At 46.8% G+C, this 13649-nt stretch overlaps 1 protein-coding gene across 2 annotated transcripts in view; it reads right to left on the bottom strand.

Moving 5' to 3' along the window:
* Acsl5 (acyl-CoA synthetase long-chain family member 5) overlaps positions 1-8306 on the bottom strand; it is a 44768-nt gene extending 36462 nt beyond the window's left edge. The window contains exon 1 of one of the 2 annotated variants that reach the window (XM_006527178.3): positions 8091-8306. The gene's annotated coding sequence lies outside the window, so the exon portion shown is untranslated. Of the gene's footprint in view, positions 1-6000; positions 6799-8090 lie in introns of those variants that run through there. The other variant, NM_027976.2, reaches the window with a different exon arrangement.
* Positions 8307-13649: the final 5343 nt, after the last annotated feature.

Below are 13649 nucleotides of genomic sequence, written 5' to 3'. Positions count from 1 at the left end.
TAGAAAATGCATGCGGACCACTGTGATGGTCTTAGAGGCACTGGTGCTTCTGAAGCGATGCTCTCCATACAAAGACAGGGGGAAGTCGGGAACTTAGGTTTTCCCAGAAAGTTTTAGGTATTGAATTATTCACTCAACGACTTTTAAAGGACTCAACAACAGATCGGGTAATTACTATTGATACTGAAGGTACAGCTGTGAAATCCTGCCTTCATGGGATTGTTACTTTGTGTGTATAGTTGGAGGTTGGGCATAGAAACAGGGTCTTATCATGTAGCCCAGGCTGGTCTTGCACTCACAATTACACTTTAGCCTCCTGAGAGCTACGATTACAAGCATGGGTGACTGACTGTGACTAGCTAAGTGGGGTTGCTGTCCATGGAAGAGTACGATGAAAAGCCCCAGTACTGCGCAGATCACTGTAGCATGGAGGAACACTGGCAACAAAACAGAATGAGCAAAGGGGACTTGGCTCAACAGGAAGAAGGTCTGAGCTTCGGTGGGGAGGCTGGAGTAGCTTCTGCTGGGAAGGATATACCTGCTGGTATAGATTGCTCAATCTGAAATTCATATTTTATCTACAAACTAATACGTACAACGATTATCCTGCCTCTGACTCAGGCAGCTGATGTAGAGTGCTCCACTCCCAGATCAGTGCAGTGTCTGTGAGCACACCTGGGGACACCACGGCCACCCAGCTTTGCTTCTATCAGTGCAGCTCTCCCTCCCCAGCACAGCATTCCACGGGAGCCTTTACCAGTGTGCAAAACATGCTTCAGCCACTGAGCAAGCCAGCCTGAAACTGCAGCTCTAGAGATGGAAACTTTTTCATTCATCTCCCCAGCAGATAAGGATCCAGAACAAAGGTGGAGTCATGGGAGCAATGAATATTATTCCAAGTAACTGAGAATGGCTGCGGTGAGATTTTGACCTATGAGCCAGTAGATAATGTCCCAGGCACTAAGCAGCACCCAGGCTTTCTGGCCACCACCTCATATTTGCCATGTAATCAGGCAGAGACCTGCTCCGAGGTGTCCTGATACACACACACACACAAACACACACACAAACATACAAACACACACACACACCAATGTCCTCAGGCGATCAGAAAAATGACATCTTGAATTTGTCACGAAGATCTTCAAGCAGAAGGGGACAACAACATCATAAAAGGAAGTCCTACTAAAAACTCACGGAAAGATCCACTAGGATGAGAAAGAACAGGCTCTGTGGATTAGCCAGTCCCTTGGGTCACTACAGCCCCTCAGATTTGTGATCCTTGAACCTGTGGCCTTACTGTCTGTCAACAGTCTCCTTTCCAGGTGCAATCACAAATGGCGATCCACCCAGAGGAGCTCATGGACAGAAAGACTCCCACACACTCTGTTTTTATCCAGGGTTGCAGTCACCCAACCCATCATACCATCTTTGTCAATTCTTATCTGTGTCTTATCGACCTTCCTCAGGAGTAAACATTAGCATCTAAGTAGGAGGGAGGAGAAGAAAGGTGCAAGGTGACCAGAGATAGGGATGGGGAGACTGCTGCCTGAAGAGGAATGAAATAATATTCTTCTGAATAGCATGGATCGTACATTAACAGCGGCATCCTTTGTGATACTTCATGCACGTGTCTAATGTGTCATTGTTCACCTTCACCCATAACAATCTCCCCTCATCCTCTCACTCCTACTGCCCCCTGGGAAATGGTATTTCTAATGGAGATGGATAAAGAGAATAGAGATAAAGGTTCTGGGAAGGATCGGTGGGTGGCATGGCATCCGGGGTTCTTGGCTACCACTGCACCACTAGCGAGACACAGTCAGAGTATGCTCATGACAGTCTTTGGCCAGTTGAGCCAAGTGGTATTTAATAAGACAACCATTGTTGATTCAAATGCCAACAGCCTATTAACTCAGTCACTTGGAATATTTGTGGAGCCACACACAGGGTGGTTGGCAGGAAGTGACACATCCCACCGGCATGCAGGTTGATAGAGGTAACCTTGATCTACTGTTCTGATTTCAAACAAATCACAGTCCAGTGGCCCCACCCTAGAGAAAAACTTGTCAAGGGAAACACCCCCCCACCCAAAGGACAGCCCCACCTTCTTGCTGACGAAGTTAATTTTGAGAGAACAAGTAAGGAAAGGCATTATCACCCGTCCCTTAGATTTGATAAGAGGGTCTGTAAAAAGATAGAATGGACAAAGTGCTGGGCCCTCATCGCTCCTGCTTGATAATGAGTGGATGATGCAAGAGGTTGTGAAAGAGGCCTTCCTGCTTGGGTTTGCTGCAGACTCAGCTCTCACACTACCTGGCTGAGCCAATGGCCAAGTATCAGCAGATCTGAAGTGCAAGCATTGGAGGCTTCACTGCCAGGACTCTCCTGGGCAGAGGCAAACCTCCAAGGTCATGGCTTTTCTAGACTTCAGAGCAGCAGATCTCTCATTTACTGGTCAGGTGGCCTCAGGGACAGTTACTCAACATCACTGCTGCTATCAACTGTGCCAAGCAAAATGCTCCTATGCCTAGTGCACTATTGGGCATGTGGCAAGTCCTGGGGACATGGCTCAGTCAGTAGAGTCTTGGCTGCACAAGACTGAGGGAGGACCTAAGAGAGATTCTCAGAACCCAGATCTGGAAAAAAACAAAACAAAACAAAACAAAAAATCAAACGAAAGGCAGGTGTGGGTGAGTGTGGGACAGTAGATTGCTGGAGCTCGCTCAGTCTCCTTGTTTGAGATCCAGGGTGATGAGAACCTCTGATCTCAAAGAGAAGGTGGAGAGAACCTGTGGAAGAGCCTCAGAGGATGTCCTCAGCATGCAGGGGCATGTGCACACCTGTCTACACACGCACCTGCACAAACTTACCTGCACACACACCTGCAAACATGTTTACCTGTGCACACACACGCGTCTGCATACACAAAGAGTTTCTCTTTTCTCTCTTCTACATGCCTCCATTTTCACACCCTTACCCCTCCCTATCAGATGACCTGTTGAAGATGTCTCAAAAGATAGGGCCATCATCACCTTGGTTCCTCTTACAGACAAATGTCTTAACAAGTCGTTGTTACTATTGAAACACAGCATTTGTAATTGGAGGAGACATGGGGCTATCCCTGATTCAGCCCCACTCCCTTCCCCTCATCTCCCACGAGCCACTCAAAAAGCCCATCACCATAGTTGTAGAATAGAATGACCCAGGCAGACTGAGATCTGTAACGGCAGCACACAGGCCGGATGACCATCCAAACCCTATCAACTCATTTATTCATTCACATACCAGGAATGTAGAACCTAGGAAAAGTCCAGCCCTATGCCAGTGGGAAGGACTACTAAGAGATTGTATCTAACTTCAAGACAGACCCAGATGTACTGACCACAGGATGGGGTATGAGCTGTGAAGGCTGAGGTTGCTGCTGGGGTCACACCATGCTTGCCGTGTGCTGCCAGACTCAAAAGTCACCTCTGGCTGCACCCAGCCAAGAGTCAGTGCATCGGCTAGGCACAAGAATGTGACAGAGTAACAGGTAATATACTTGTGATTTTTAAAATACTGCTAATCCTGGGCCTGAGAGCTCTTCTGCCTGGAGGTGGGAGAAGTTGCTCCCTCCTCTTCTTGTTCTTTTTTTAAGATGAACTTCCTTTTAAAAAATTAAACATTCTAAAGTGAACCCTCTAGCGCATTCACCACGATGTGCCGCTGACTCGTCTATTTAATTCCAAAACATTTTCGTCACACTGAAAGGAACCCCTGAGCGTGTGAGGCAGTCACTGCCCCTCCCACTATCCTCCCAGCCCCTGACAACTAGTCTGTCTACATTTTGTCTTCACAGATTTGAGTTGGGAGGATTTTCAGAAGAGTAAACATCTGCCAGTTTTTTATTCTTTGGCCCACGCAGGAAGCGAGACTCATCAGAAGAGTCTCGTTGAAGAACAGATCATCCTCAGAATGAAGTGAGCCCAAGTTCAGATTCCACATCCAACCATCCATGATGTTTTGGATGTCTTTCTTTTTCCTTTTCTTTTTCTTTTTCTCTTTCTTTTCTTTTCTTTTCTTTTCTTTTCTTTTCTTTTCTTTTCTTTTCTTTTCTTTTTTCTTTTCTTTTTTGAGACAGGGTTTCTCTGTGTAGCCCTGGCTGTACTGGAACTCACTCTGTAGACCAGGCTGGCCTCGAACTCAGAAATCCACCTGCCTCTGCCTCCCAAGTACTGGGATTAAAGGCGTGCACCACCACGCCCGGCATGTCTTTCTTTCTAAGCCTCACTTTTCTACCAAGAATCTGCTCCATAGGGTTTTATTGAAATTCAAAATAAAAGTCCCCATAAGATTCCAAGCAAGGTATTCCCCAACGACAGCAGCATTTTCATATTCCTAGTTCCAGAAAAAAAAAAAATCTCAAAGAGAGGATGACCATATGAGCTCAATCTGGTACCCAGAATGTCACACAGGAACATCTTTTTACAAGTTCAATTTTTAGGCTATCCAAAGAAAGGCTTTATCCTAAAAGTGAGTGAAGGATGGGCTTTAAAAATAAAACTGTAAATGTTTTATTTTTGAAAGCATCAGACTGCTTATAGTTCCAATACAATTGACAACCTGCTTGCCTTGTGAACATGGGAAGGTAGGGTGTCACCTCTCTGACACTTTTTTTTAACCATTAAATAGAGAAGTCACCCACCTCAAAACAACATCTTGCTCAAATATGATATCTACTATGTGCTGGCAGTGAACTCAGTTCTCTGCCCTTCTGTAGCATACTGTCCCAGGACGTGCCTCTTCACTGTGAGGTAGCACTGAGGTGCACAGAGGCACACTGATATTGTGGAAGGTATCTTTGCCCTAAATAACTAGCATATACCCAGGCATATAACCCCAGCACTTGGGCAGCTGAGACAGGCAGATGGCCAGCCCCACCTGCCTAAGAAGTAAAGTGAAAAATCAGTTTCAAAATAAATAAATAAATAAAATAAAATAAAATTGTAATATAGCTTGGCTGAAATTTCGTTTATCTGAACAGTATTTTTTTTAATTAAATTGAATATGCTTCTCTGGGTTATAGGAGCTGCAATTTTTTCTAGTGTCTCCAACACCAATATCCCATAAATACACCAGCTACTTCGCCTGCCTAAGTAAGCTACCTGCTTTTCTCAAAGCGCCTGCATTTACAGCTATTGTTTTATTTAGTCTATTGTGCCTTTCATTGGTAGAGACGGACACATGAGTGATGCTCACAAGATTTTATACTGTTCCTTCCAAGGTGAATTCTAAAATTACCTGAAATAACTGCCATGTGCACACAGAGGGCGGGGTCAGAATCCACTGCCTTCTATCTCCAGTTTTTAAACCTGACCAATGCTTTATTTTATTTTAGACCCTGCCTCTTACAAGGCACCAATCAACTGTAAGTAGGAAGTTTAGATTCAACCCTGCCATTCAGACTAGACTGTCAAAGGGGAGGGGGAGGGGCGATACCACTAGGAGGTATCAAAGCCCAGCTCCTGCAGCCCCTTTTCAAGGCTCCCAAAACCCTTTAAGAGCATCTTAGGTCTAACCAGTGTTTATAGCTCTGAAAAGAGACCCAGCTTCATTCGGCCTGTATCTCCATCTCTTTGGACTGATTCCTTAGCTCTTACCATCAGAGGGAGTCAAAACTCAGTGAAAATCAGGGTTAACCCCCCACCCCCACCCCCCAGCCCACCCCAGGGAGCTATGCCGCCACGTGCTCGGGTCTGCCAAAAGGTCTCTGCTTGTATTCCACCCCTTAAGAGAAAGTCCCTCCCTGTGTCCTCTTCCTCCTTCCCCTCATCCCTCCTGATGCAGAGGAGCCCTCCACTCCCAGGCAGAGAGAGCATGGCGCGCACACGTGGAGGCACAGCAAGCTTTGAATTCCAAGCAGCTTCCTGAAGTGGGCAGGGAGGAGGGATTTGGGATGCCTCTGTCACGCGTGCAGGAGCCCCGTCCTAGGATCACACCCGGCTCCAGATCCCTTACCCTGGGAAGGGCCGCACGCACGCCTTGGAGCTTCCGAGTGAGGCTTTCTGGCTCCGGCTTCTTGCTGGCAGGAGAGCCTCGGTCCTCCCTTCCTCACCCCGGGCTTCTCCGCGGGCAGGGTGACTTCAGAGCGTCCATGCAGGCAGGCAGGCAGGCAGCCTGGCTAGTGGCCCCACTTCTGCCCTGCCCTGATCTGTCCCAGCCAGGCCATAGCCGGGCTTTCTGACATGCTGGTGCTGGGGACTTCACTTCCTGGTTTGGCTTTTTTTTCCCTCCTCCTTCACAACTGAAAGTGGAACCGCTTTTGACTAGGAGGAGACAGATATCCAAAGCTACCCTAGCCGGTTTTCAAAGCCTTTAACCTCAATCCCCAGGGGCTGAAACACGAGCCACCTTTGCATCAACACAGTCCACCTGCTCCCGCTGGTCCCACTAGCTCTTCTCCAAGATGAAAATCCAAATGAAAACGAGTTGAGGTGGCCCTGGGTTCATTGCCAGAGAAACGGAGGTGACGTTGTTCCCCGCTGCGTTCGCAGGACAGGAAAGTCCAGCTAGAGGGACCTCCGCCCTTAGGTTAGATGCAGCACGACTGTCTCTTTCTCTGTGTAGCTCCTTTCGCCAGTCCCCAGACCTCCCTGATTCAAAAAGCCAGGCACCTCTGCACCTCGCAGAGACAACAGAATAGATAAATAAGCCAGGAACCACGGGGGCAGAGAGCCATTCAGTTGAAGTGGCTCCCTTTCCGCAGACACACCAGCTCAGCTCCGGCTCTCACCCCGCCAAGTTTAAGGATGAAATGTGTTCTGTGACCCCTCTTACACCTCAGCATTATCCGGGTTCACAGTTGTCTTAATCGATCACCCTTTGAGGTTCTGGTCTCCCAGGGACACAAGGAGACCTCGGTCTCAGAATTGGAAGAGAGATGACAGGTTCTGCCCCCTCCCTCTCCCCCACTCCCGCTGCAACCTCACGACACGCAGAATCAAGTAGCATTTTCCCGGCCTTGATCCCTCCAAGGATTGACAGGAAGTTCAAGGTGAAGACTTCACTAGAGTGCTAGCCTACCTTAGGATTCCTTCTTTGTGCAGAGAGCACCCCATACCCACCCACCCCTGCTATAAAGACCAGGAAAAACAAACCGGTGCCACACCTCAGAGACCTGCAGGTCTGACCCCTTGGGAAGGACGGATAGAGGTGCCTCTAGCTTTTGTTTAATTTTGGAGCTCAGCTTCCCAGGAGACTTTTCTCCCCCCCCCCCCCGGCGTCCCCCCCCCCCCCAGGAAAACCTCAGGTGGGAAAGTGCATGCCAAGCCTCAGATGTCTATCTAGGATATCTATCTCTGGTTTCTAAGTCCTGTTTTATCCCATCTCCCATAGCAGGAGCACACCAACTAGTCTAATTGTTGTTTTTGACGTCATGGATCTCTAGAATTAAGTGTCCGTTTCAGCAAGGGCTGGGTCATTCTAAGATCTTGTTGTCTTGTCTTTCCATCCAGTTCCACCGCATGGTAATGACACTCTAAATGTTTCCCACATGGGGAGGATTCTGACATCGCCCAAGATTTCTATACGATGGAGCAGACCGTAGAGACAGACTAGGTCAACTATAGCTCTACCACTAGCTATACTAGTGGGTTAGGCATACTACTCCCCTTATAGGAGATGCTCCTAATGTCACCACATACCCTGCCTTTAGGATGCTTTCCAGACCCTAAGAGTGTCACAACCCGGAAGTCCTTCCTCCCTCCGGAGACATCAACAATTGTTAAGTGGCTCCTCTTAAGAATTTCTGAATGGAAGATGAAAGAAACCTGCATCCTTGCTCCAACTTTACCCTTTACAAAAGGCTTTATACCCTCACATTCTCTTCCAATTCTTTTGATTTTTTTTTCCTCTTCTAAGAGTCAAGTGGCTCAAATGTTTTCCTTTCAAATTGACATCTTTCTTTGCCTCCCACACAAGTGAGCTGAGAGATTATCACCCCTGTTATGAAAGAGCTTTAGTCAGGTTACAGATGAATACACACTCACTTTCTCCCCCGCCATATCTATCTACTCCCTCTAGCCCATAGGCCAGAGAAGGCAGCTTACCTCTTGAGAATGGTCACAGCAGCTAGGTTGAGGAATGGCTTCTCTTGCAGCTAGCTCTCTCTGTTCAGCACCACATGAAGCTGCCTCTGCCTTTCCACGCTCCAGGACGAGGCGCACCTGAAGCCACCGGATCTTGCTCTGAGTGTCCTGCCAGCTGCTCTGGAACCTTTGGACCTGTTTCGATAGAGGTGCAAAGGTAGAAGTTACCTGCTCACTCAGAGTCACCTCTGACAGAAGTGGAGAATTTGGCAAAAGGTTAAACAAGAGATTGTTAGGCAATGGATTTAAGAGGGGGAAGAAAAAAATAGAGCAATTGGCTCAGAAAGCTGCCATTGAATGGGGTGGAACTTTTTAAAGGTCAGCTTCAGGGAAGGGACAGGCATGCGTATGACTTTGCATAGGAGTTTTCTCCCCCCCCCCCCCCCCAATCTATGGGTCTGAGACAGGAAGAGGCTAGACTAGACAATAAGGCAGAGAAAGTGCACCTTCACTTCAGGAAATGGGGAAGTCACCCATATCGGCTCAGGCTGTGCCTATAAGATCTGGACTGAGTAGAAGTTTGTGTCTGGAGATGAGCCTTCTAGGAAAGCCAGGATATTTCCAGGATTCCAAAGCAAAGAAACAGAGATATCCTGAAGTCCCCCGAGCGTGAGTCAAAAGACAAGTCAAAGTGCCAGAGAGTGTGGGGTGATGGGACCAGGCAGCCCTACTGGCCCCTAGTGAGACACCAGAGGCTGTTGCCTCATGACTCAGCCTATCTTCTTCCTTCTATCCATGTGGAAGGTGCGCATCACTACACTGTTACTAAATCATTAAGACCACAAAGGTATCATCATAGAGATAAGAGGCTCTGTAGGCCAGGCAAGATTTTACTTCTCAGGAGAGGACAATGAGCCCTATTCAAGAGGACACTAAAACCTTATAATCAGGTAGCAGACAACCTAGGCCTGAGGCAGGGTCACAGATGTCCAGCTCTGTGTTTGGTCCTTCTGTAATGCTGTCCCACTGGCCAATGGGTAGCTAGCCACTGATGGTCTGTTAAGCTTGAGTGCTTTCGCTGTACCAGGCCTATAGTATAGAAAGGCTTATTTTTTTAATGTACCTGATCAGGAGACCAATATCAAAGTCAGGCATTAGCACCACTTCCTGCCCGATTCTGTATGGGGTTAGCAAGTTAATAACTCAGGGGTCTTCACGGGCAAGATTTTCATCCAGGTCGTAAGTGCTTGGACCTCAAAGTAGATCTCAAAGGTCATCTCTTCCTAAAGAGCCCCGACTTAAGTTTCCCTCCACCCAGAAAGAAAAGGTCTCCTAAGAGGCTCTGGAGAGCCCCGTGAGAACCTCTGACATCAGTGCTACCAGACTGGACCAGAGCCAAGGTCTTCTGATCAGCAAACGACTGACTGAACACCTGCTGATAGCACATTCTCTAGAGAGTGAGATGCACCAAGCCATGGTTTCTACACTTTAGTGCATGTCACAATCCCCCAGAGGGAATGTTACAACACCATTGTCTTGACCTGCACCATGTTTTTTTGATTCTGTAAGCAGGAGCTGGAGCCTGAAAAATCTGTATTTATATTAGTATCACGTGATATGGGGTTGCTATTGTTCTGCGGTCACCCTAGATTCATGTTTGCACCAACCCTGCTTTGAATAGGACCAGATACTCGGATACCTACAGGGGCTGTATTAGGGATAGCCTTGGTTATGACCACTTTTGACCTAGATGTAAACTCATGCTTTTGGAGACGTTGGCCAGTTAGCTGAGTTCCAGCAGGAGGCTTTGGCTGAGCAGGAGTCCTGCCACTGACTGCCCATGCCGTCTTTACATAGACCTAACTCAAAGTCACTCAGGGTCAGAACAGGATGACCCAAGTGAGTTTAAGTACTGGCATGATTGCGCCATCAGTGACTTAACTTAGCTTCATTAGTTAACTTTATCCTCAAGGGCATCAGAGACTCCAAAAGGTGATATGCTGACCTATGGTGAAAAGCCCAGAGTCTGGGTTGCTAATGCTCTAGCAGGCCACACCATCTATCTCTCTCTTAATATGTATATTACATGTATATACATAATATATATTATATTACTGCTTTATATATGCCATTATATTTTATATAAATTCTGCATTACATAATATTAGCATTATTATCTATTGCATATGTGTATATGGTATGTATCGCTGCTAGGTGTGTTTGCAGGTTGTGTTTGCACACATGTGGAGGTCACAGACTGATATTTGGTGTTTTCCTTGATTGTCCTTCACCTTACTTATTGAGACAGAGTTCTGCCTTGAACCCAGAGCTCTCTGGCTAGTCCACCTACTCAGCTTGCTTGGTGGGAAATCCCCCCATTCCAACCCTGAGAAGCTTTGGGACCACAGGCAGGTCTCTCTGTCTACCTGGGGCTTATATGTGTGCTGTGTGTCTGACAAGCAAGTGCTTTTCTATTGAACCACCTCCCCAGCTCCCACACCATCTCTTGATGAACCACTGTCTCTGGCATGTCTCCTCAAACACCATGGTTAGACAAGGCTTCTTTATTGCACTCAACAGCCATACATTTTAGAATGCAATGGTTTTTAAAATCCCTCTCAATTTAGCCATCCAGCAGTCACTAAAAAAGTGCAAACCTTCATTCTTTTAGGTAATTCAGAGGTGAGGATCTTGAGATGTGAGGTGACTGACCAATAGCCTCAATTCTTATACACTACGCCATGTGATGCTCTGACAGCCTTTGGGTGCCTTCTCCCCATATTCTTAGGGACAAAGGAACCACATATTCTATATACCATAGTTCTGGAATGTCAGGCTAACATTAACAGACTCCTGTAACACAGTCTGGGAACAGCTAGCTTTCTACCTCTTAGGCTAGGGGCTAGGAGGACTCTACAAATAGAAACCAGCTTTTCCCAGGAGTTGAAGGCAGGGAAAAGCAGGCATGGGCACACAGCATTTCCTAGTTTGTAACTCTTCCGAGCCACCTCTTCATCCCTATGAGGTGTGACTGTCATCAAGAGTTTCAGACATTTAAATCAATAGATGGTAGTCAGCTGCCATGACTCTCAAAATCACGTGGACAAAAGTTGCAATTTTCCTGGACAAGAGAGTAAAACTCAGATGGGACATGCCACCTCCCAGAGATCTTATACCTTGGACATCAGGGTATGATGGTGTGGGGAAGGAGGACAAACATATTTTTAAAATAATCTTAGGATATTGTATAATAATTTGTAGCATTCAGTGATTTCCATGTTGTCCTTTAATAGTCTGGCATTGCATCAAGTGTTATTTAAAATGTTTACTTTCTTCCAACACTGCAACAATTATTTTTTTTTACTATAGAGGTTATTTCAAGATTCTACACAATACTGAATCTAATAAGTCACAAATGAAAACTGAAATTTCTTCTTTTAATAAGATTCTGGTCTCAGAATCTAGGAAGAGTGCTCTTAAGATTCAAGATCCTGTTTTAGAATATTTTGTTTGGTTCAGATTGTAGAATTTCCACAAAATAATGCTTCCCTCAGGTAGTTTAGGCCAGAGCAAAGATGACATGGGCTGGGGAGGAAGTCCAATGGCAGGAACTCCCTGGGCATTGGGGTCCCAGCACAGAAGGAAGAAGAAAGAAGATGAAAAGGAAGAGGGAGGAGGAGAGAAGGAAGACGACGATGACACAAGGAGCCTGTAATGGCTAAGAGATGTGGAACATGTAGATAAGAAAGATCTTAGACTGAATGCTTGTCCAAGTCAGGCAGAACGGCCCAAGAGCAAACAGAAGCAGTGTCAGAGCCGTAGAGGAGACAATTCATGTCAACTCAGCAATGACGGGCCAGAAAGGAAGGAGCTGGGTTGGTGTGCCCCAGAGTTCACGGACTAGCAGGTACAGCTGTCACAGCGAGGTCTGTGAGGGCTGAACTTTAGCTTCCCACATGGCAGAGCTGACGCTGAAGTTTGTCCTCCACTGAGATATGGAAAGAAGGGGGCAAAGTACCCTCAAGCTCTCTCTTACCAGGGCTCTCGTGGCTATTGGAATTCCATGCCATCCTGTTTATCTGATAGCTCAAAAGGCTAATGACACTCAAAGGACATTCTCAAGGCAGCAATTGAGGGATAGCTTCATCCTCAGTGCAGACCCTTGAAGAGGCCCTCTCAACACCCGCAGGAGAGAACGTAACGAAGCACTTGCCAAGTGACTGCCCTGCATGGAAAGCTTTGTAGCATCTCATCTAATCTCGCTGGCACCCTAGGAAGTTCTTATTGCCCTTTGAAGGGAGATGAAAGTCTCCTCTTGTAGTAAGAAGCCCACGAATGTGTTCAAAGTACATGGCCAACAGTTGGAAGAACCTCAGGGTCAAATTCTGAGCTCAGGTAATCTTGGTCCAGAGTGCAAATATATCAAACACATCTCTGTAGTTCAATGCTATTAGTTCTACAACTCCCTTATTCTCCTGGGTGCTCTTGAGAATTGTCATTGATCCCTTGATAAACATTAAGAACCCTTGCTCTAGGAGATGGCAACCCCATAGGAAAACCAACAGTGTCAACTAACCAGGACCCCTGGGAGCTCCCAGAGACTGAGACACCAACCAAAGAGCCTACAAGGGCTGATCCGAGGCCCCTGGCATATATGTAGCCGAGAGCTGGCATGTCTGGCTTCAGTGGGAGAGGATGGGCCTAATCTTGCAGAGACTTGATTCATCAGGGTGGGTGGTGGGATATGGGAGGGCACTGCCTTTTCAGAGGCTAAGTGGAGACCAGATGGGATGAAGAACTCTGTGAGAGTGGACTAGGAGGGTGAGTAACATTTGGGATAAAAAGAAGGAAAGAAAGAAAGAAAGAAAGAAAGAAAGAAAGAAAGAAAGAAAGGAAGGAAGGAAGAAATAACAAAGGAAGGAAGGAAAGACTGAAAGAGAGAGAGAGAGAGAGGCTGTACAGATAGCTCAGTGGTTAAGAGCCCTGACTGCTCTTTCAAAGGTCCTGAGTTCAATTCCCAGCAACCACATGATGGCTCACAAACATCTGTAATGGGATCTGATGCCCTCTTCAGGTGTGTCTGAAGACAGCTACAGTGTACTCATATACATAAAATAAAGTAAATCTTAGAAAGAAAGAAAGAAAGAAAGGAAGGAAGAGAGAGAGAGAGAGAGAGAGGAAGGAAGGAAGGAAGGAAGGAAGGAAGGAAGGAAGGAAGGAAGGAAGGAAGAGTTCTTGCTCTAAGTCAGCAGGACCCAATAAGCCATTGAAACCAGATGTCAAAGTGGCCACCATTGTTTCCCTTCATTCAAAGGAATGGACAGTGATTCTGCTACTGAGCTGAGCTCATTTACCCCCCAAGCCTTGCTTCACACACCTGCAGGGGCCAATGAGTTACACATTCTTGGTAGGCTCTCCACCTGCAGGTCTTCCTCCTTGATAATTTGTTATGCCATGAGGTGCTTTAACTCCACTCCAGGTCTCCAGTCATCCCTGTTTCATTGGGGGCTTCACAGAGGACCAGAGGGAATCTGATACCGCAGCCCGGGGTCTGCAGCTCTTAATTTCTCTCATTTCCAG

Source organism: Mus musculus, chromosome 19, assembly GCF_000001635.26.
Source record: "Mus musculus strain C57BL/6J chromosome 19, GRCm38.p6 C57BL/6J".
Lineage (NCBI taxonomy): Eukaryota > Metazoa > Chordata > Mammalia > Rodentia > Muridae > Mus > Mus musculus.
Note: the sequence above shows the minus strand (reverse complement) of the source record. Positions and strands in the feature narration are given on the sequence as shown.